This window comes from Anser anser (genome assembly GCF_964211835.1).
Source record: "Anser anser genome assembly, chromosome: 5".
NCBI classification, from domain to species: domain Eukaryota; kingdom Metazoa; phylum Chordata; class Aves; order Anseriformes; family Anatidae; genus Anser; species Anser anser.
This window is the reverse complement of record NC_139725.1, coordinates 53,679,975-53,701,094: the sequence shown is the minus strand read 5'-3', so window position 1 is coordinate 53,701,094 and position 21,120 is coordinate 53,679,975.

Here is a 21,120-nt window from a genome sequence, read left to right as displayed (position 1 = left end):
CTCCCTCCCTCCCTCCCTCCCTCCTTCTGTTCTTACTTCCGTTCTTACTTCCATTCTTCTGTTTTTGTTTGTTCTTCCATTTGTTCTTCCTTTCATTCTTTCATTCTTTCTTTTGTTTTTCTTTTTCTTTCATTCTCTCTCTCCCTTCTCTTCTCTTCTCTTCTCTTCTCTTCTCTTCTCTTCTCTTCTCTTCTCTTCTCTTCTCTTCTCTTCTCTTCTCTTCTCTTCTCTTCTCTTCTCTTCTCTTCTCTTCTCTTCTCTTCTCTTCTCTTCTCTTCTCTTCTCTTCTCTTCTCTTCTCTTCTCTTCTCTTCTCTTCTCTTCTCTTCTCTTCTCTTCTCTTCTCTTCTCACCTTTCCCTTTCCCTTTCCCTTTCCCTTTCCCTTTCCCTTTCCCTTTCCCTTTCCCTTTCCCTTTCCCTTTCCCTTTCCCTTTCCCTTTCCCTTTCCCTTTTTTTTTTTCCTTTCTCCTCTGCTGTAGCTTATGGGTGTACCTAACATTAGGCCAGTGTTCTTGTCATAATTTTCTAAATAAAAATGATTATTATTAGAGGGTGGTCCATTATTTCCTATGTTTTAAAATGTATTTTAAATTGCTTTTTGATATTGTACAATGCCCCAAGCACTTCAGCGGGGGAGCACTTTATAAATAAAATTATTATTATTATGCTTAGTGCACATGTCAGCAAGTGTTCATAGGAAATAAGTGACTGGTACCCTTGCCCTCCAGAGACTGAGAGCCTTATTACTTTAAGTTGACTTTCACCGGCCTGAAGTCTGGGTAAGAATTAGAGTCACTTCTAATCTTGTTCTTCCTATTGGCACAAGAAAATGAGCTGTCATTGAGTAACACTGGCAATGAAGGGCCATTTTTATAATTCCTTCTACTTCATATGCTATAACCACGTTCCTCCTTTTTAATTTGAGGATGTAAAGTTGTCAAATGGGAGGGGTGGGTTGGGGGAAGAGCTCTTAAAAATTTCAGTGGGACCTTCTGGAAGACCCTGTGTTTGGTGTGCATGGATATGTGGGTGGACTGGCAGAAAGGCACGAATAATCTCAGATTGTGTCAATGTTAAAACTTAATAAGCAGTTTGGTGTGGTATGTGGAGACAGCGTTGGTCCTAAGTTGTGATTGTGTAGTCTTTGAAATCTGCAATTCTTTAATAGATAATTTTTTTTTCCCTTTAGATGAACTTTAAAGAAAAATGATAATGTAAGCACTGCTAGTTACTCTAGGTTGGGATTTAAGATTACAGCATTTAGTAAGATTATATATTTGATGAACAAGGCGAGGTGGTGTGTGTCAGCCTTTGAAGGGGTTACCTCGCTTAGGAAGTGAGTATTAACAGCATCTCAGCCCTACCAAGATTAACGTCAGTGGAATCAAAACTGGCATTAGCAGAGCACTGTTGTCAGGAAGCTCACAACAGTTCAATAACTTTAACACACTGGGTAGATTTCAGTGTGTGTGTCAAAGACTAGTACTGCTTAAAAAGGCATGTGGCAAGTAGGAAGTTTTAATATAAAGATCATAAAAGATTTGAATACCAAATGTGCAAATGTACAAGTGTTGAGTATTACTTGCGGGTACTTGTAAAAATAAACTTTTTTTTTTCTTTTCTTCCGATCAACCCCCCCTCTTTTTTTTTTTTTTTCTTTTTCCTTTTCTTTATAACAAGGGAATTCCCATCTTTGGAGAACTGGTTAGAGGGGTCTGATACACCCTGTACATCTACTCTCTCACTTACATGTACAGCTGTCGATGAACTTGGTGAGAAAATGTGGATTGTTAGCTAATGATAATAGGCAGGATATGTGAGGGAGAGATAAAACTGCATTTGTTGGTTTCGACAAACACGTTGCTGTATATCAGGTTTGATTTTAACTTGTTTTTATGCTTCTTTACTTTTTCTGCAAGCGACCCTTTACCAACGATAAAGGCCCTTCTCCGCTCTCTGCAGCCAGCGAGCACTGCTGAAAGCTGGCGATGTGTACACAGAGGCGCACTTTTAGGGGTGCTTAAAGAAATCCATGTGAAGGCTGTCCCCTTTCCCATCTCCTCCCCCGGGGGAAAGGAAGAAAACAAAGCCCCGCTTCCAGTTAGTACGTGTACAAAGGCCGGTGCCATCCAATTAGCGTCTCAGGGAAGCGGGGCTGGGAGGCTGCGGCAGCCGAACAAGAGCAGCAGGAGCGGGGCCGGGGGGACCTGGAGCGCCGCTGCCGAGCTCCCGGCTCTGCCCGGCCCCAGCACCCGGCCCTGCCTCCGGGGGATGGAAAACTGGAAGAGGGATTTGTTTGTGAAAAGTCTGAGGAGCCGCTCTCCTCTCAGCCCTCCCAGCCCAGGCGAGAGTGGGGATTGCCTGGTTTTAGTAGTGATGTAAACTAGGAAATATTTTATTTTTCGGCTTGCTTTGTCAGACCTTTCGAGATGAAAGCGTGAGGCTGTGCTCTGTGTAGCGCCTCGGTTCAGCTCTGGTTTGCATATGTGCACGCTGTGCAATTCTTGTTTTGAATTGGGAGCTGCAGTTTGACACAAACGCTGCTGTTTCTTTGAAGGAACGGGATGAATTTCTATGAAACATGAATTTCTCTGAAATAGATAGCAGCTTAGTTTACAGGTCAAATATAGCTAATATGTTGTGCTACATAAATTTGTAGGGGTGTTAAGTTTGGGGATGTCTGTGCCTTTGGGAGGGGAAGAAGAAAAGAGATATGCATTTTGAGAGGAAGATTTATTGTTGCTGTCCTTCTATTAATTTCTCTCACTAAAGTATGAAATCTTAGAAAGCTAAAACGAAATGAAGTAGAGTACGGAGTGCTTATTTGCCTCTGCTATAGGCTTTTTATAAATGAAAGAATTTGGTTGCAAATGATCCGAGGTAATATTTTAGTACAAGCCTTAAACTACACACTATTATTATCCATTCCCATGCTTCTCTCACTACATATCTGCAGATATTTTTGCTGCCCTTGCTGTTGTGGAAACACAGTCATTTTCACAACTTTCTCTTCTGCAAGTTACTCTGATTTGAAAACCTAAATCTGACTTCTTGTCCCTCCTAATTCTAATAGCTGCCTTTGCTCTGCAGTTTGCTTCTGAAAATCCAGAACTACCAGGAAGGAAGAGGAAATAAATAATAATAATAATAAAAAAAAATTATTTGCTTTAAATGTGTGAAGTGTTCCAATAATTTAAAACAGTTTAATTTAAATTTTAAACTACAAATCTTCAACCTCTAATCACTTCTAAACTGAAGTGGTTTTAACCAAATGTGAAGTGCCACAGCGTTTGAAATGATTATGCCTGGAGTAGATGACTGTAAACTTTGGAGAGGGTTTCAAACTATTTTTTTTTTTTTTTTTTACACAAGCACTTGCAGAGTGTTCCAACTGAAGGAGGTGAGGGGACGAGAGGGAACCTCTACAAATACAGCAGGACCAAAACAGTGAAAACATCGAAGCATTTGAAAGTTTCTGGGGGTGCAACGTTCAACATCAGGCTGAGGCAAACTTAGGAAGCCCTTCCCAGCTCAAAAGCCTCGGTAGGGCTGGGGCTGTGCTGGGCTGTGGGTGCAAGGCTGGGAGGGTGCTGGGGGGTCTGTAGTCCCTGGGCTCCGGTGCGGTGGAGCACCGAACCTCTCCCAGCCGGCTCCATGGAGAGAAAGGTATGCGTGCAGCAGGGGGATGGTTAACACTTCCAAATTCGCAGCTATGTTTTTAGGACTCTTTCCAGAGTTAGTTTCTCTTCAATGTTTTTATTTTAGGGCTTTCAGTCTTTGCATTATGTGTTTTTCCTGTTTGAGGGAGAGAGTAAGAAACTTAAACGAGAATTCAGAAGCTGGTCCAGGACTCGGCTCCAGCTGGAAAAACACATGTGCTGGCATTCAGCTCCTGTAAGCTCCTTTCTGACTATTTTGAATGCTGGCATTGTTACAATAGGCAGGGGAACGGCCATGATAGCCCAGGGTGACAAATTGCTCAGTCTTGTGCATGTATGTTTTTGCCTGGCTGGTTTTTATTAGCATGTAAGTATCGTCCGCGGACTGCGCATTCTTCCCCTTTCATTTTCATGACCCTGTCCAGTTCAGACGACTGACAGATTCACTATGTGATTTCCAGCTTTTGATGATTAACTTTTTGACAGCAGTCCTTATCTTTTATTTAATACTATTATGATGATGATAACAAAGGGCTGCACGTCGGGCAGCGTGGCAGTCAGACTGGGTGCTACCGCCTTAATGCCACTGCCTCGTTAATGCCCGTGATAACTTCGTGTTGATTTAACAACAAAACAGAATGCAGCTTTACATGAGGAGAAAGGGGAACAACTGCTGAATCAGATTATTTGGGTTATTGCAATAGGTCACTATTTTATGTCAATAGGTGACTATTTTCTGCCCTGCTCCTTCAAGGGCTTTGGTACTCATTTAACTTTCCTCAGGCGAGTAATCCCATTGATTTAAGTGGGTCTGCACATATGTGTGTAAGGGCCAGAACCTTGTTATGCAGAGAGGATGTAAATAAACATCAACTTTTTCCCCTTTGGTTAGAAGGAGACTCTTGTAAATGAATGAAACCAAATGAACAAACAGAAAACAGATGAAAGAGAAAACATCCCTTCTTCCTGAAAGAAAAATGTTACATGCATCACTTCAGATTTGGCAGCCTCTTGTCTCTTGCAGACTCTGTTTTTGTTTGCTTAGAGATGGCTGAATTACTATTTTTGATACCACTTAGGACCATGTGCTAGAAAAGGGTTCTTGTCAAAGACTCCCAGTGGGGCTGGACAAGATCTCTCCAGCACGCTCTGTGCTCTCCAGCAGGGACGACCGGGGAAAGCGGCAAGGGGTAATTTTTGCTGCTCAGCCCCTCTTTTGCATAGGAATTTGCATGACAGATATAAACACACTTTGTGCGTGCAAATCAGAAATAGCTGCTTGTTGGGCATTTGCCGGGGAGAAAGGCTTTGACTTTGCAGCTTTCTTTCACTACTGGTCCAAGAGCTTAAATCTCTCATCTTCCAGTTGGTTATTAAATTATCCATGTCTATCGCTTTATGTTATAGGTGAGTTTTGTTCAATTTTGCTCTCTTTCCTGAGGATGGGGCTGGTAGAGGGATACTAGATGGCCAATTCTCTTCCACTCCAGGGTCCTCTTGGTAGAAGATTGAATCCCTGATTTCTCAGCCATCCTTTCCTCGTGTTAGTTACATACTACTTTGTTGCTTTGATTTGAAACAGCTACTAAGGGGATCTTTTCCACTAAGGTTTTGGTGACAAAATGGAGATTTTTTTCCTCAGACATCGTCCTGGACATGTCTCCTTCCTTCTCCGCCTTGCTAGGAAGAAGCTGAGGCTAGCATCAGAAATGCCTATGGGGGGATTATGCCAGTTGAAAATATTCCTCTGCTTTGGGAATTCAGCACTGGCAACCAATGAAGGCATGATATCCCCTTTTCGCCACTCAAATGGAGTGAAGGGATTGAGTCAGGGCAGGGTCCTGCATCCCTGTTTAGCAGACGTTCCTCTTTCATGCACAGAGATTTTCCAATGAGTACATCTCATGGTTGGACTCAAGCAATACAAGATAAAGTCAGCCCTCTCAGTGGGTGAAAAAAAAAAACAGTCACGAATGTGTGAAAACTCTCTGGGGACATCCACATTCTTGATTAGTCTTTGTGTATACTAAGGATGATGGAAAACCTCCCATCTATTCTGATCAGGTTTATACATGATTAGCAGAGGTCTTTTTACAAGTTACTGTCTTGGCTAAGTGCTGGGGGTTGACCTTTAAAAGTGCAAGGTGTGAGCTGTGACTGCACAAATTAAGAAACAGGAAGCAGGACTTCTTTGTTTCTGGTTAGAGCAGACTCATATACTACAGATTGAGGAGGACATTTAGCAAAGCCTGCACTCCTCCTCAGTCTGGTCAAAACTTTTGTGCTGAAACATTTCTTCTGTTAAAAACGTACTCATTTGCTGGCACTGAGACAATTCAGAAGAACAGGCTTGTTCTGACATATCTTCCAAATGGCATCATACTGGACAAGGAAAGAGATTTCTGTCAAAACCAGCTTGGTTCCTCACTGCTCCCTCTCTGCTGGCCACCCCATGGGCTGCCTGGGCTGGGGCAGTCCCAGACTTCACCCCTGCTATGGCCGAGCTGGAGATGCCTGTGCTTGAGCTCCTCTGCAGAACTGGATTTCAGCACTTCTAACCAAAGTGTTTCAATTATTTGCAGTAGCTTTCCCCAGCCCTAAGTTTTCTTCTCCATAGGCAATTTTGAAAGATTCATTCTTCACTCTGATGTAGATTTTTAGTTCCTTCAAAACTGAAAAGCTGCCCTCAGAAAGAACACCCTGGAAGCCAGTTCTGGTCAGGGTTTGCTCCTGGTTAACCTGTCCTTAGATGATGAAGTGAGAAAAATGTGTGAGAATATGGACTGGTAAAATGAGAGGGGGATTTTCTGGTGTCAGAGAATAAATAAATAGTGCCTTACTCTGCAAACACTCACCATGAAGTGCCTGTTACTGGGGTTGGTCTGAAGACCTAAATGAGGTTGTGCCCTGGGAATAAATGTGGAAATTTGGACCATCACCTTCTGTAAGTCAATATTGCTCCTTTTAGGTAAATAGAGTAAAGGTGAATTTTAGCTGTGGCACTTCCAGCTCTATAATTTGTGAGAGGCTTTTGCAGAACATGGCTGGCACTAAGGTTTCATCCCTTGTTTAGGGAAGAAGTTGCTCCTGGTGGAGTTGAGGCAGGAAGTGCAGATGCTGCGCTGGCAGCAATCTGGCCATCGTCTCTTCCCAAACTCTGCCATGGCTGGGACAAAATTTTGGATGTGGCTGAGGGACCCGGTGGTGGGGTGGCACCGTGGGCAGGGTTATCTCTGAGGAGCATGGCGAAGAGTTGGGTACTTCCCATCACTGCTCTTTTTTGTCAGGGAGGCCGAGCTTAATTTACTGGATGATCTCTGGTGGTGAAATTCATTTCTGCTCTGTCTGTTTAGATTGTTGTGACACCCGCCCATGCCTGTGCTAGCTGCACCCTTTGGCTGCCAGGCGCTGGGGAAGGAGCTGAACAAGGAGGGGCGCTGGGGGACCTGAGTTGCTCGGATGTACAAACTTCCTATGCAAAGCCCTGGGAAGATCCTCACAGTAGCACTGGAGACCTCAGACTGGGTTTCTCTCCTCTCTTCCTGGGCTTTAGAACATGAATAAAGGGGATTGTCCCAGCTTTTTTTTTTTTTTTTTTTTTTTTATTTTCATTATAAAATGTTCTCCCTTTGGGTAGAGAGTACAGAAAAAAAAAAAAAAGACAAATAAATACATGGAAAAAAGTAAATGCTTCTCAGTTAGCCTGGTCCTGCTCGACTGGGACAAAATTTCAAAACTCTGCATCTTCCTCAATATTTTGGCTCTGGTTTTAATAACTTTTCATCAGTTTCCTCGTTGGCCTGATTGTTCATTTTTCAATATGTTCCTTTAACTGCTTATATACCTCACAAAGAATAATGTAGAGAAAGCAAACTAATTTATTAGAAAAGTAGAACCACATGGCATTCCATATTGGGCAGATTTGTGATGAGCAATTAATTATTTCTATTTTCTTCCTCCCCAGTTTAAATACAGTTTAAGTTGTTGATGTTAATATTATCAAACCAAAATTTTTATATCATTTGCCAGGCTTCACAGAATTAAGTGGATTTCTTTAAGTGATAATAGACATAATTAATTTGGTGTATAAGTTGCTTTGTCGCCTTTGAAGTTAAGTAAAAAATGAGATGTTAAGACTGAATTAGAGATATTTAATTGGAAACCATTATAAAAAATAAACTGCATGCATGGTAGTTCAGTGAAATAGAAAAGAGAGTGTATGTATAACAGAAGAAACTAACAATTTGCGGTTGAACGTTTTGCTTTAATAGCAGTAAGGGTGGCAGTAGTGATTGCGAGCACAATGGAGAGAAGGCAGAGTGACACAGAAAGGGCAGGGCTGAGCTATTTGAAAATGATTGACAAGAATAGTTACGTGGAATTTCTTTATAGGTCATGCAAAGAGACAGAATGAAACCATTCCTCTTGGAGACAGCACAAGTGTTTCATTTTCCTTATTTCATCTTTTGTAGTCCTATAACAAATAGTGGTTATATGCAACGTTAATACCTTGCAAAAGATGATAGGTTCATCCATGTGCCTCTGCACTTAGCATGGTAGATATCTGGAAGATAGAAGATTTTAGCATGTTTAGTGGATTTTAACATATAATACTGCTTATGAGCCCATTCTGAAAAATGGCATGTCAGAGACCTGACATTCTCCTGTGCAACAACTGGACAGCCTGGAAAATCTAATCTATGATACCAGTATTATAAATTGGATATTACTCTCAGATATTATCAACTGTCTGTTGATCTCAGTCCTGTGTAAGGTTAAATTTGGCTGTTTATTAAATGAGTAGATTTCCGGTTTGCCTTTTCTCTCAGAAATAGCCTAATTTTAGTTTTAAAACCTTAGAAGAAAGTTCTGTCTTGTTTTCATCCTTGAGGATGTAGCAGCTGCATCAGGAGGGAGTGTGGAAAGACAGGGGAAATGGTGGAGTTGAATTCCCTCAAGTGGAACATTCCAGCCTAGTAAAAACAGTAATTCCCCCCAGAAACAGGCAAGGTAAAAATTGTATGCTAAACATATTTCTATACAGTCACAGTGAAGTGAAGTCTCTAGTTCATACTGGATGCCAGTTAGGTACAGCCCGTTGTGTAAGTGAAGAGATTACACCCCTGCAACAGGGTGAAAACTACGGCTTTTATCCCAGCTGAATTTGCAAGGAAATGGTGTGGATTATAATACCGAGATTCCCTCTTCCCCCTCCTACACCTTTGTTGACAGTAAGACACACACCAGGTTCATTCTTGGTCAAGTATGTAACCTCAGTCCTCTCCAGTCTGGGAGGAAGAAAGAGGGGGTACTGTTAAGGAGTAAACAGAAGATGCCTGTGGTCACCTTTAAATTACTGTTATGGTGAAAGGTGCTAATAGCTACCATCAAGTGAGCCTTTGATCCAAAGACAATAATAGATCTCATTAAAATCAGTGGGTTTGCCAAACACTCCTTTTCAGGCTCTGAAGAAGCAATTGAGCTGCTTGAAACACGAAGAACACAGCAGGCAGAGACAATGGAGGGATTTCAGACAGCACATGCCAGGTCAGAGCTGAGCAGATGGGCAGGGGGATCGCCTTGGTGGCACACAGGGGACAGGAGTGTCTGGCAGCAGCAAAGCCACCTGAGATCCAGGAGGAGCAGTTCTGGGCCTGGCCAGGGCGGCAGGAGCAGGACGGAGGGGTCTAGACACAGAGCTCAGTGGTCAGTTCATGGGTATGGAAACTGCTGCCTTGTGTTCCCCTTGTGTTCAAGGAAACACTCCTCCCATTTCATGAAAAAAAGCAAAAGCATAAAAGAATCAAGAAGGTCACTGCATTGTGACACTCTTTTCTGTGACTGGTCCTGGAGGGAACTGAATCCTCTGTAACTGCTAAGACCAAAGGGGCAATATGATGCCCTCAGAAACGGGTGGGCTGTGGAAGGTCTGTTGCCTTTTGTGAGCTTTGGATCAGGTCAGGGTTGCCAAGAGTTTGATACTGCTAAAATGATTATCTCAAGGGGATGTTTCTGAGGGAACAGTACAGCGGGGGATACAATACTTGCTTTGCCTGGTTTTGACAGTTTGTCACATTGGATGGATGCTTTCTTCAGTTTCCAGATTTTGACAGGCCGTAGAGGTTAATTAAATGAAATTACTAAATTCACATGCTTCCTTCAAACGAGCACACATTTATTCTGCAAATAGTTAATACCTACTCTCATGGCTATGTAAATAGTCAGTGTGATATAACATATATTTCATGAACCTACTGAGTGCAGATATTGCCAATTAACATGCAATATTACCAGTCAGCATTCATGCCATTTATAGAACGCATTGCATTGCTGCTACTGGAGCTTCGAGATCCACAAGGCTATGAAAGCATTTATAAAGCTGGAATTTATGTCAAAGAGGGAGCACGGCTCTGTGGTGTTGAGGAGATGGAAGAACAGTGGGTTCAACTCCTGTGAAAGGAGCAGCACTTTGCAAACACCCAAAAAGATGAGGTCTCTCTCAGGAGGGTCCTGCAGCCTCAGGCTGAGGAAATTCAGTGTATCAGACATCAGAACTTGGCAGTGGGAGGGAGGAGTGTGGAAGACAATGAGTTGTGATAAAACACAGGTGTACACCCTGGAGAACAGCTTCTTGGTAGTGTGCTATATCAGCAGATTGTTGAGGTAGGGGAGGTTTCTATCCCATGGGCAGCGTCAAAAGGAAGCAGAAGAAAGCAGAGCAGAGGCATATGGCTTGAGATGTTTAGTAAAGGACAATGAATGGGGAGAAGGCCACTTTCTGCTTCTCCGGTTTTGTGCTGCCTTTGGAAAAAAATGGCTCAGGCAGCCTCTGTGTTGCTGAGAGGTATATATCAACATGGGTATCTGAAGGAGTATTTTTCATTTCTCCTCACTCAAGAAAATTCCACCTTCCTACTTATTCCTCCTGTCCCTTTGCTGACACAGAGATGGCCTGAAAATATTCCATAGACTCCTCACAGTGCTTGGGGCCAACATTTGGCCAGGACATTTTCTTCTGTCCCCAAAATGTGCTCAGCAGCGGAAAGGTTTTGCTGGGAGTGGCAGCCCAGGGGTTAACAAGACAGATGGAGAGGCTTGTCAGTGCGAGGACGTAAGAGAGAAATACATATATATATATACACATATCTGTATATTACAGATACAGACATATAAAATGACCAGAAAATAAATGCACTACAGAGAAACAATACTTCCTACAAGTGGTTTTACACACAATTTTGTATGAAGCATTAATGATTGTTGTCTCTAATGATGCAGTTTGAATGCATCAGGAGCAAAAATGAGCTAAAAACAAACTGGCCCTGAAAAGTCTGAGAGTCTCATTTTTCACTGTCCACTTTTCCCTTTTCTTTGAAATGTAAGAGTTGTTGGTGCCTCTTGTTGTAGTCTATCTATTGGGATAAGTGAATATTAGTACCTTATGAAGTATGTATATATATATATATATTTTTTCTTTTTCCAGCTGAGGTGCTGTAGTATTAGGTTTGGTATTCTCTTGATGCTAAATAATCACATCGTTCGCACTCAGCTTGTCAGGAGGTTGCACTGGAGCCTCTGAGGTGACTGGACCTGGAAAGCTGCTAAAAAAAAAAAAGATAGGTGAATAATTTCTAGGGGTATTTTAGTAGTGTTTCTGCCTCCTCTGTAATTAAGAAAGCACAGCTTGGGGTTTATATAGATGTTTACACAATTTTTTCTTCTCTTCTTGTTTCTGTTTAACATGAGAAGTCTGAGCAGTGCTCCATTCCTTTATCTCCTTAACATTTTCCAAATAATATAGAAAAAAAAAGGAAGCAGCAAAGAATTAGCAAAGTCACCTCTAAAAATAGCTCTCTCCCCTCCATTCACCAATGGGAAATGAATGCAGAACATAACTGACACTCTGTTTCTCATTAACTCTAGATTCAAGAAGAAAATGAGGGGAAACCCTAAGGTTTCTAGTACAGGTGTGTTTTCTTCATAATGCTGGTTCTTAGTAGTTACTTCAACCTTAAGTGTTTTACATTAAATTCATACTGCTCAATTACCTAATTTAATTCCCCTGTAAGATTCCACTGGTCTCCAAGTACTCATCTTTCCAATTGTTTCTAGTAGCTTGCAAGAGCTGGTGAACTTTTTCAACAGGTATTTTCCATTTCTTGAGCGAAGACGTTGTGTTTCCTCTTCATGGCCTCAATGGAAATTGCCAGGGGATTTCTGAGTTGAAGCAGATTCTGAGGATGGCTTCATTGAAGATGATTTCGTCACAACATCTGTCTTGGAAAAATTGTACGACACAGCCATGCAATTCTGATGTTTCTTTACTTAAAATAAATAAATAAATAAAAAAGATTTTACCAAATAACACAGCACTATAGTAGTGAGCTCCACGTTTTTCTTCTGTTGCTGGTGAATGCAAATATTAAGTTAACAGCATATAAATATTTGACATGGTAGAACAACAGTAGTAGAAAAACCTTCATAGAAATTATAGAAATTTTAATTTTCTTTCAAATAGTTTGTTCTTAAGAGAGTATTCAGAATTGCAAGGTGGCTTTGCTTTCTAAGGTTTATGTCAGTTCTCATTACGAGTAGCTCTTTTAAAGTAAAAAAAGGTTTACTTTTACAAAAATTCATATAAGCAGCAATTTTCATAACCTACAAGAATACAGGAAATTTTGAAATTCACAATTGTCCCTACACCTAAATGGTCGGGGAAAAACAGGTATTTGGTTCACTTTACTGAGCACATAATGTGCTGTTTGGCCTTCAATACAGAATTTCAAAGGTTTTGGATCCAAAATACCTCTGAATGTTTTATATTTACTGTAGAGATCCTACTTACTGTAGTGGAAGTTGTGATATTGATCATTAGAAACTGCATATTGCTAACCTTTAAGCCATAAATTTATTATAACACACAAAACAAAACAAATGAAACAAAAAGACCCAGCATCCTCCCTCGAGTGGATCGAAATGTATATTTTACAGATGCCTAATGAAATTCCTGAAGTTGCATGAGAGTTTTTAGAACAATCTGAAGAAAAAGGTTCTGTGTTAATTTCTGAGCTGTTTTACTTTCATTTTTTGCCTGACTTTTAAAGGATAAAGCACGTCTGAGGTGCGCCTTTGCTTTTCTTCCACAAACCCTCCCAAAGTGCTGAAATCCAGTCAATCACTTTCGCACACCCACAAGAAATAATGGCTTGACCTGCTCGTGTCGTGGCCAGATCTGACATGCCCTGCTGTAGTGGGAAAATTAATTCACCTCACTACACTGCAGTCACCCTCAGCTGAGTCCTGCAATTATTTCATTATGATCTAACTAAGGCTGATAACAGATCTCATTTGATACCATGGATGTCTGGGGGGGGCAGCGTGGGGGTTGGAAGAGGATGTCCTCACATATCAAGCCCTTGCATCTAACCAACCAAGCTTTGTGAGGCTTTTTTGCCTGATGGAAATGGGGGTGATTAAAGACATGTTGTGCCCGTCTGTGTAGCTTCTGCATGATTTTTCTCCCTAGGACGATTTATTATGCAGTTAGCATATTTGAAAACATAGAGGCTTATCATCTTCTTCAGGAGGAGGGAGGGATGCTTCTGATGGGCTAGCTGGAGGAGCACACTCAGAGTCCAGTGTTTTCTGGAAAAAGGCTTTGTTATAATCTTTTTCTTTTCTTTTTCTTTCTTTCTTTCTTTCTTTCTTTCTTTCTTTCTTTCTTTCTTTCTTTCTTTCTTTCTTTCTTCCTTTCTTTCCTTTCTTTCTTTCTTTCTTTCTTTCTTTCTTTCTTTCTTTCTTTCTTTCTTTCTTTCTTTCTTTCTTTCTCTCTTCTTTCTTTCTTTCTCTTCTTTCTTTCTCTCTCTCCCCCTCCCTCCCTCCCTCCCTCCCTCCCTTTCTCACTCTCCCTTTCTCTCTCCCTTTTTCTCCCTTCCTTCCTTCCTTCCTTCCTTCCTTCCTTCCTTCCTTCCTTCCTTCCTTCCTTCCTTCCTTCCTTCCTTCCTTCCCTCCTTCCCTCCTTCCCTCCTTCCCTCCTTCCTCTTCTTTCCTTTTTTCCTTCCTTCTTTCCCTCTTTTGTTTCTTCTTTCATTCCTTCTTTCGTTCCTGTTTTCCTCTTTCTTCCTTCTTTCCTTCTTTCCTTCCTTGTTTCCTTCCTTCACTCCTCCTTTCACTCCTTCTTTCATTCCTTCTTTCCTTCTACCTTCTCTCTCTCTCTCTTTCCCTCTTTCCCTCTTTCTCTTTCTCTCTTTCTTTCTCCTTTTTTCACCTGTGCTGTGACAGATGGACGAAGGGAGCCCTGAAAAAGTGTTAATTGCTCTTTTTTTTATTCAAGTGGTTCAGAGGTTCAGGAGACCCTCTACTCTAATTAAAGAATCTGTGAGTGAGCTGGGCATCTGGCCTCTGCCATTTTAATCAAACTTGTAATAAGAGGAGAGGGCAACGGTTGTCCAATTACTTGACAGCTTGAAGATGTATATATAGTAAGCAAATACATTTGCTCAGAAGATGCCAAATTGTCATAACAACAAAATGCCTGCTATCTATTTTATGTTTATCATTAAAAAAAAAAGGTTAAACATGTATCCCATCCCCATACACTGAATGGATCTGTGCGGGTTATAAAATTATCCTGTATGATTTAGCATCTGCAACACAATTGATATGCAGAAGTTTTGTAATATATGCAGATATAATGATACTAAGTCAGTTAGTATCAGTCAGTTAGTATCAGTGTTAAAACAGTTTCTCTGATATGACAAAACTACTGGACTAAAGTTCTTTATATTCCAGTCTGCTGTGAAATAACTATTTTTACCCATTTGCCTACAGACACTTGTCATTCATTTGACTAAATAACATAGCAACTCCCTTCTCTTTTCCCTTCCCTTCCCTTCCCTTCCCTTCCCTTCCCTTCCCTTCCCTTCCCTTCCCTTCCCTTCCCTTCCCTTCCCTTCCCTTCCCTTCCCTTCCCTTCCCTTCCCTTCCCTTCCCTTCCCTTCCCTTCCCTTCCCTTCCCTTCCCTTCCCTTCCCTTCCCTTCCCTTCCCTTCCCTTCCCTTCCCTTCCCTTCCCTTCCCTTCCCTTCCCTTCCCTTCCCTTCCCTTCCCTTCCCTTCCCTTCCCTTCCCTTCCCTTCCCTTCCCTTCCCTTCCCTTCCCTTCCCTTCCCTTCCCTTCCCTCCCCTCCCCTCCCCTCCCCTCCCCTCCCCTCCCCTCCCCTCCCCTCCCCTCCCCTCCCCTCCCCTCCCCTCCCCTCCCCTCCCCTCTCCTCTCCTCTCCTCTGGAATTTATCAGAGAACGTATCAAGTCTCCTTCATGTTAGTGAACACCATGTTCAGTACAAAATGATGCAGTGCCATTTTCCTGAATCTGATGACAGTCTGGAATAATTGCTGAGCAATGTGAATTTTGAAATTCTTCCTAAATGCTGGTATCTCTCTAATGTACAGACAAATGTTCAAATACCATCACTGTTACTTAAGTATACAGGACCTTGTTGAATCAGCTGAATTCACATTATTCCACTACTCGTCTTCTTAAGGGAAATAACTCATAAAATACTTATCTTGTTATGACAAAATACACTCCATATTGTTCAAGGTGAGACTTCAGTGTCAAAGTAAACAAGGCAGATGCCTCTTTAATAGCTGTATCATTCAGATTTATATTTAATTAATTAAAATGTCAGTATAAAGACACTGAAGGAAGCTGTTGCAGATTTGAGAGTTTGCTAGAGAAACCAAAGGACCTTTTTGCAAATATAAGTCTTGCATCCTGCATATTCATTGAAATGTGGATGGCTCAGTTGCTGGCACTTGGTCGATGTAGCTTTTCTTCTGTTGGTCTTTGAATCAAGGTTAGCAGCACATAACAATAGATGGTATTGTTATTTTCTACAAATTACTCAGACCTTTCAACTCTAAAACTCATTGTCATAACTCTCAGCTGTATTGGAAATCTCTGTAGAAAAAAACAATATAGAATGGATTGTTAGACTCATCATGGGCTCTTCTGGAGCCAAAATTGAGAGTCTCTGGCTATACAGAGAGACATCTCTTCAATTGCATCTCTTCCCATTGCATTGCTCCAGTTATACTTTTCCAGTTCTGTGAAAAGAGAGAGCTCTCCACCTCATTTTTTACATATCTTTATCATTAGTCCTGAGCTTTATTTTAAAATTTCCTCCACCAAAAATGGTCACTATCAACTTCTTGCTTGCACGCAATATAGAATACTGGCAACTGTCGGTACTTTTATAGCTGGCTGCCAAACCATCAATTTAAATGAACAAAGCAGACTATTTTCTCGTACTTATAAGACCTACATTTATAGTATCCACATGCTGGGGTAATTACTGCTAAATAATTTAATACTGTAAAAACTGACATATCCATTTAGGTGTATGCCTGTTATATTGTTAAACTGTATTGGGGTTCTGACCTCTATTAGACAGCAAATAATCGTACTAAAGACTGGTCATTCTCTCTTTCTGTCTTTCTCATGGTGAATTTTATTCATAAAGTTTTGGGTTTTGCAGCTATTCTCATCACTGCGCAATTAGTAAGTGTACACTTGTGACAGTACTAAAAATTCAGTGCAATCACAATCATGTTTGATTACCAATTCAGAAGAATCTAACTATCTAGCTGCTAGGATAATTTTGCTCACTGTAAACAGCTTGGAGAATTGTGTGCGATCATGTTGTGTGACCAAAAAAAAAATTTGAATTAGATTATTTGCTAAATGCCAAGGCACATTAAATATTTTTGACAACAATGAAGATTCTTTGTAAAGTGTAATTAGACTGGAAATTATTGCACAGAGCCTGCTTCTCTATAATCCTTTTAAATCAGAGTAGTTGTAATTGGCCTTAGAGACTCAAACTGTTTCGTGTTTTATTTTCTAGAAGTTCCGCTTCTGCATATGTAATAACAGAATCCTTTGTGGATAGGATACAATAGACATGTGTGTAGGGTTATTTTAGTTTATTTGTTTTGGTAGTGAGTCAGATAACCAGAGAAAAAGAATATGAAAAAGAAAACATGCCGAATGGTCCTGGATACAAAAGCTACTTATCCACCCCACGACTTCCCCCCCACCCAAAAAAAAAAAAAATCAGAAAAATCATCATGGGCCAGATGAGGCTGACGTAAACAGCAGAGCCCTGCTGGTTAACATCCCCCCTATGGATCTGGACCTATATTTTGCCTATGGATTCTCATGCTGTCTTGGATTTCAGTTTTGCCAGAAGCTTCAGGAAACTTAATGATATGTGTTTTCCTGAACACCAAGCCATGGATTTTTTTGCATGTTCCAGAGTCTTTAACACTTCCTTTTCACATTTATGTTCCTTTTTTTCTTCTGGTTTTAGGTTTACAGGAATGGAAACTTCAGGAGAGCCTGTGGGAAAGGATGAATTCTAACATAGCCATCCTACATGGCCCTTTTTAGCTAAAGACCTTTATTCTACCAATGGCACTGGAGCACAAGAGTGTCTGTGTATATAAATAATAGCTGTGGGAATGGGTGGGAGCAGTGGCAGATAGTCAAGGACTTAAGCGGAAATCAAAATTAAATGGGAATTTTGAGGCTTATTTGATGTAGCGCTTGCCTTTGAGGATGGAGGAAGTTGGACTTGAAGCAAACCTGCAAATTACAGCACAGTCTCATTAGAAATTAACTGGTAGTAATCAGAGAGCTTTAACTGAATGTAATAGTATTTTTGATCTAGAGGTGTGGGGTTCTGCTAGGTGACTGGATAGCTCATTCACTCATAGACTGAATTAACTAACAAAAACAAATCTGTCAATGCATCCAATATAAATTTGCAACTCACCTCTGCTGGGCTTTGATTTATCACCAATATCCCAAAGGAAGCAAAGTTTGTCTTGGAACGGTTTACACAGAGCTAACATTCATGTGATCATGACTTCACTGAAATGAATATAATTGCCACTCTGTAGATGGGATGAGAAAATAATATGTCTAGAGCCACTTCATCCACTTCATGTATGGAAGTCACTAACCACCATCTACACTGAGACTCTGAGTAAAACTAAAGTTTAGATCTATCGAATAATTTTAAATTTTCCTTGATCTGGCTGTGGCTAAACATTGGCCTAGATAAGATCTTTTATCTTTAATATTTAGTTTACACTCATCACTCAGGAAAATAAAGCTGGTGTGATATTGTAGATTTATTAAAAACTGCTGGAATCCAAGGATGAGCTTTTTGTTGTATTAGTAAAGTAAATGGCAAAATCCACAAGGAAGGACTAAAATTTTACTGCACAAGCCTGATTTTAAAAGATTGAAATATTAGAGTAAAAACAATACAGATATCTGCAATACAAATACAAATAGTGTTTCAAAGAGATAAGAGCTGCCTGAATGAAGTCCATCCAAACCAATGGAAAAAAAAAAAAAAGAACACTATTATCTTCAATGAGTTTTGTATCAGATACTCTGAAAAAAGAGCTCAAACAAGCCTTGTCTTTATCAGCATTGACAATTTCTATTTAAATGGATTATTCCAAGATCAAGCTGTTATTTATTTAATTTTTTTTTTCAACAGACCAGAAGTTTGTAGTCAGGAAAGCAATTTCCAAGCCAAGGTCTTATCCTAGGCACCAGGTTGACTTACACATTTTTTCCTTCAGGATAGCCACAAACATTTTTGTATTATGAAATCAGTGACATTCTTAGATCAACAGTCAGTGACATGCTGAAGCTGTAAGGGCATCTTTGACAAAGGCTATTGCCTTTTCTTCCTTTGGGTCTGCCTCATTGCTAGCTGAACTGGCTGTACAACATGAGGACATAGAAGTGTGGAGGTGCCCAAAGTTGGAAGGACAGGATTTAAACGGCCTGAAATATATAATTCACATGGGGATTTAGAGAGATATCTGATTTATGTCGCACTGTAGGACAGAGTGCTTCACTCTGAAGATCCAGAACAGCTTTAAAAAATACTAATGTCCTGAAATCCTGGTGATTTCTGCAAACTGGAAGAAGAGCCCCTGGGGAGATCACGGGTATGGGAGAGCGGGGGGAGCTGCCCCACAGTCCCTCAGTGGGGCTGTTGGTGTGTCCTGGGAAGTGGGACACTCCGAGGGGTGGGAGGGCTCCCTGCCGAAACCTGTGGCTGGTGAGAATGGGCTGTGCCTAGGCCTTCTGCATTCCACCCTGCTGGCCCAGCACCAAGAAGCAAGAGGTCTGTATCCTCTTGTCACAACACTGAGGTGGCCAAATCCCACGGACTTTGCTTAAGCCTTACTCAAGTGAACCACCCATTGAGTCAGTGGAAACTTTTTCCGAGCAGGGCTTGAGAAAGGAAGTTTTAAGACGAAGGGTGTATACTTTTGCAATATATGTATATGTGTGTGTATGTATATAAGTAAAAGGAGAGAAAAAGACTCTATATAAACACACATGCGTGCATATACTTATTTATTTTATTTTTATTTTTATTTTTATTTTTATTTTTTTTTAAGGGAAAGAAGTTTATAAAAACTTCAAAGAGATGGAGTCAAACTTCAGGAAGCAGCACTTGATGTCTGGTCTCTGGCACGTTTCTTGCTGTCTCAATATTCTCACATGAAAAGCCATTTATATTGATATTATTTCCAATCAGCTGACTCATAGCTGCAGTGTAGAGGCTAACTAGCTATGAACTTTGGAAGCTTGTGGAGGGTGCAAAGGGCTATAATGTGTTGCTGTTGATTTCTGTGATGGGGCTGGTGGTGTGCCATGTATCACTGGGTGCCAGGGCAGGTAAAAGGACACATTGCCCGCATGCTCCCTGGTTCAGAAACACTTAGGCACTGATGCATAATCAAAGCATTTTGTTGATAGTGACTTAAAGAACTGGTGGGGGCCACAAAGTGCAAATCCCCCAAGGCTTTTTGATGCTGCAGGTACTGGTTAGGGTTTTCCACTTGCTCAGTCCTGCCTCTTTCCTCAGTTTCTTCACAGCCTCTGGGTCTCCCTTAATTTGCTAGACATGGGGTGTTTACTCTGCTAAAGAGGGCCCGGGGGTGGGGAGAGGGAGGGACACAGGGAAGGAGACACAAAGAGCTGCTCTGCCAGCCTGTGCTTACCCATGTCTCCATGGCCCCAGCACAGCTGGGCCTGGAGGGGTGAAGCTCACCCCCGCTGACTCTGTCCTGGCTACCCTCATGCTCCTAAAAATATGACTGCCTCCATCTTGTCACCCTGCCACAGCTCACCTTCTCGCTGATGTGAAATGGGTACTATATTTACCCAGGAGAGTCATGAAAATTGCCATGACAATGCTTGTGGTTGCTTGGGAATGCAGGAGCTAATTTTGCCTGAATAATAAGACACAGAGTCATCTGTCTCCCTCTGTAAAGCACTGAGGAGCTTATGCAGGTGAGAACAGGTAATCTTTGTGAGGGCATAATTGCAAAATACGAAAATGTTCCTGTATCAGTTCAGACTGGTGACTAATAAATAGCTCTAATGTGCTAATGGCTGGAGTTTGATGTGCCTGCTCATTGTGCTGAAGGTCTGTAGGAAAGCTGAAAGCTGAGCATCCCTGCCCCCTCGTTTCACCACCAAAGGTAAAAAAAAAATCCCATTAAAAAAACAAAAACCAAAAAAAAACTAGAAAAACAACAACAACAAAAAAACTTTAGCCTGAAAATAACTCTCTACTGTACATCTTTGCCCAGGGCAAATTTTTCACTGGTGAGTAACAGCATTTTCACAATCCACCTTTTATATTTATCTCTCTAATGCTAGGTAGTATGCCAAAGTTCATTTAAAGGAGACTACAGCCTTTGCTTTTGGAAATCCAGAAAAGAATAAGATACTTACCCAAACCTAAAACTTTCTCAGCTAGCACCTTTTCTTCCCCATCAGCCTTCCCTCACAAAAACCTGCAAAGGCATGCTTGGTGAAGGTGTGACAAAAGCAGCAAACAACCCTGAAAGCATTAAAAAAGTTTCCTTTTTTGCTCCAGCACTATCCCAGTGTCTGCAAATGAGCAGGAAAGCCATTCCCAGCAATGTGATGCCTCCATTGGGAGGCACAGGGACTGGGAAGAGCAGCCAGTGAGGATGGTGGTGAAGGGTTTCTCTGTGCATGCAGGAGCTGCCAGCCTGCTGCTCGGCTGCTCAGCACTGTGGCATGCATCTCCCTCACAAATAACATGAGGGCTGATTTTGTTCATGCTTTAGAGAAAAGTGATTTCAGACGTTTATTAGCTGTTTCCAACCCAGAAGTTACTGTTCCCCCAGAAAGTTGAGAAAGTGTTTTTTACTGCTGTCTCCACACCTGACTACATACAGACACAAATCCACCCTCCCTTTCCAGCATTTCTGTACCACAGCATGGTGGTTTAAGACAGCTTGCAGCCATGTCTGAGGTGATTCTGTGCTCAGTTTCAGTCTCGGGAGCAATTAGCCTTCAAAGGCATTGGCTGGATTCAGCAAAGGGTCCC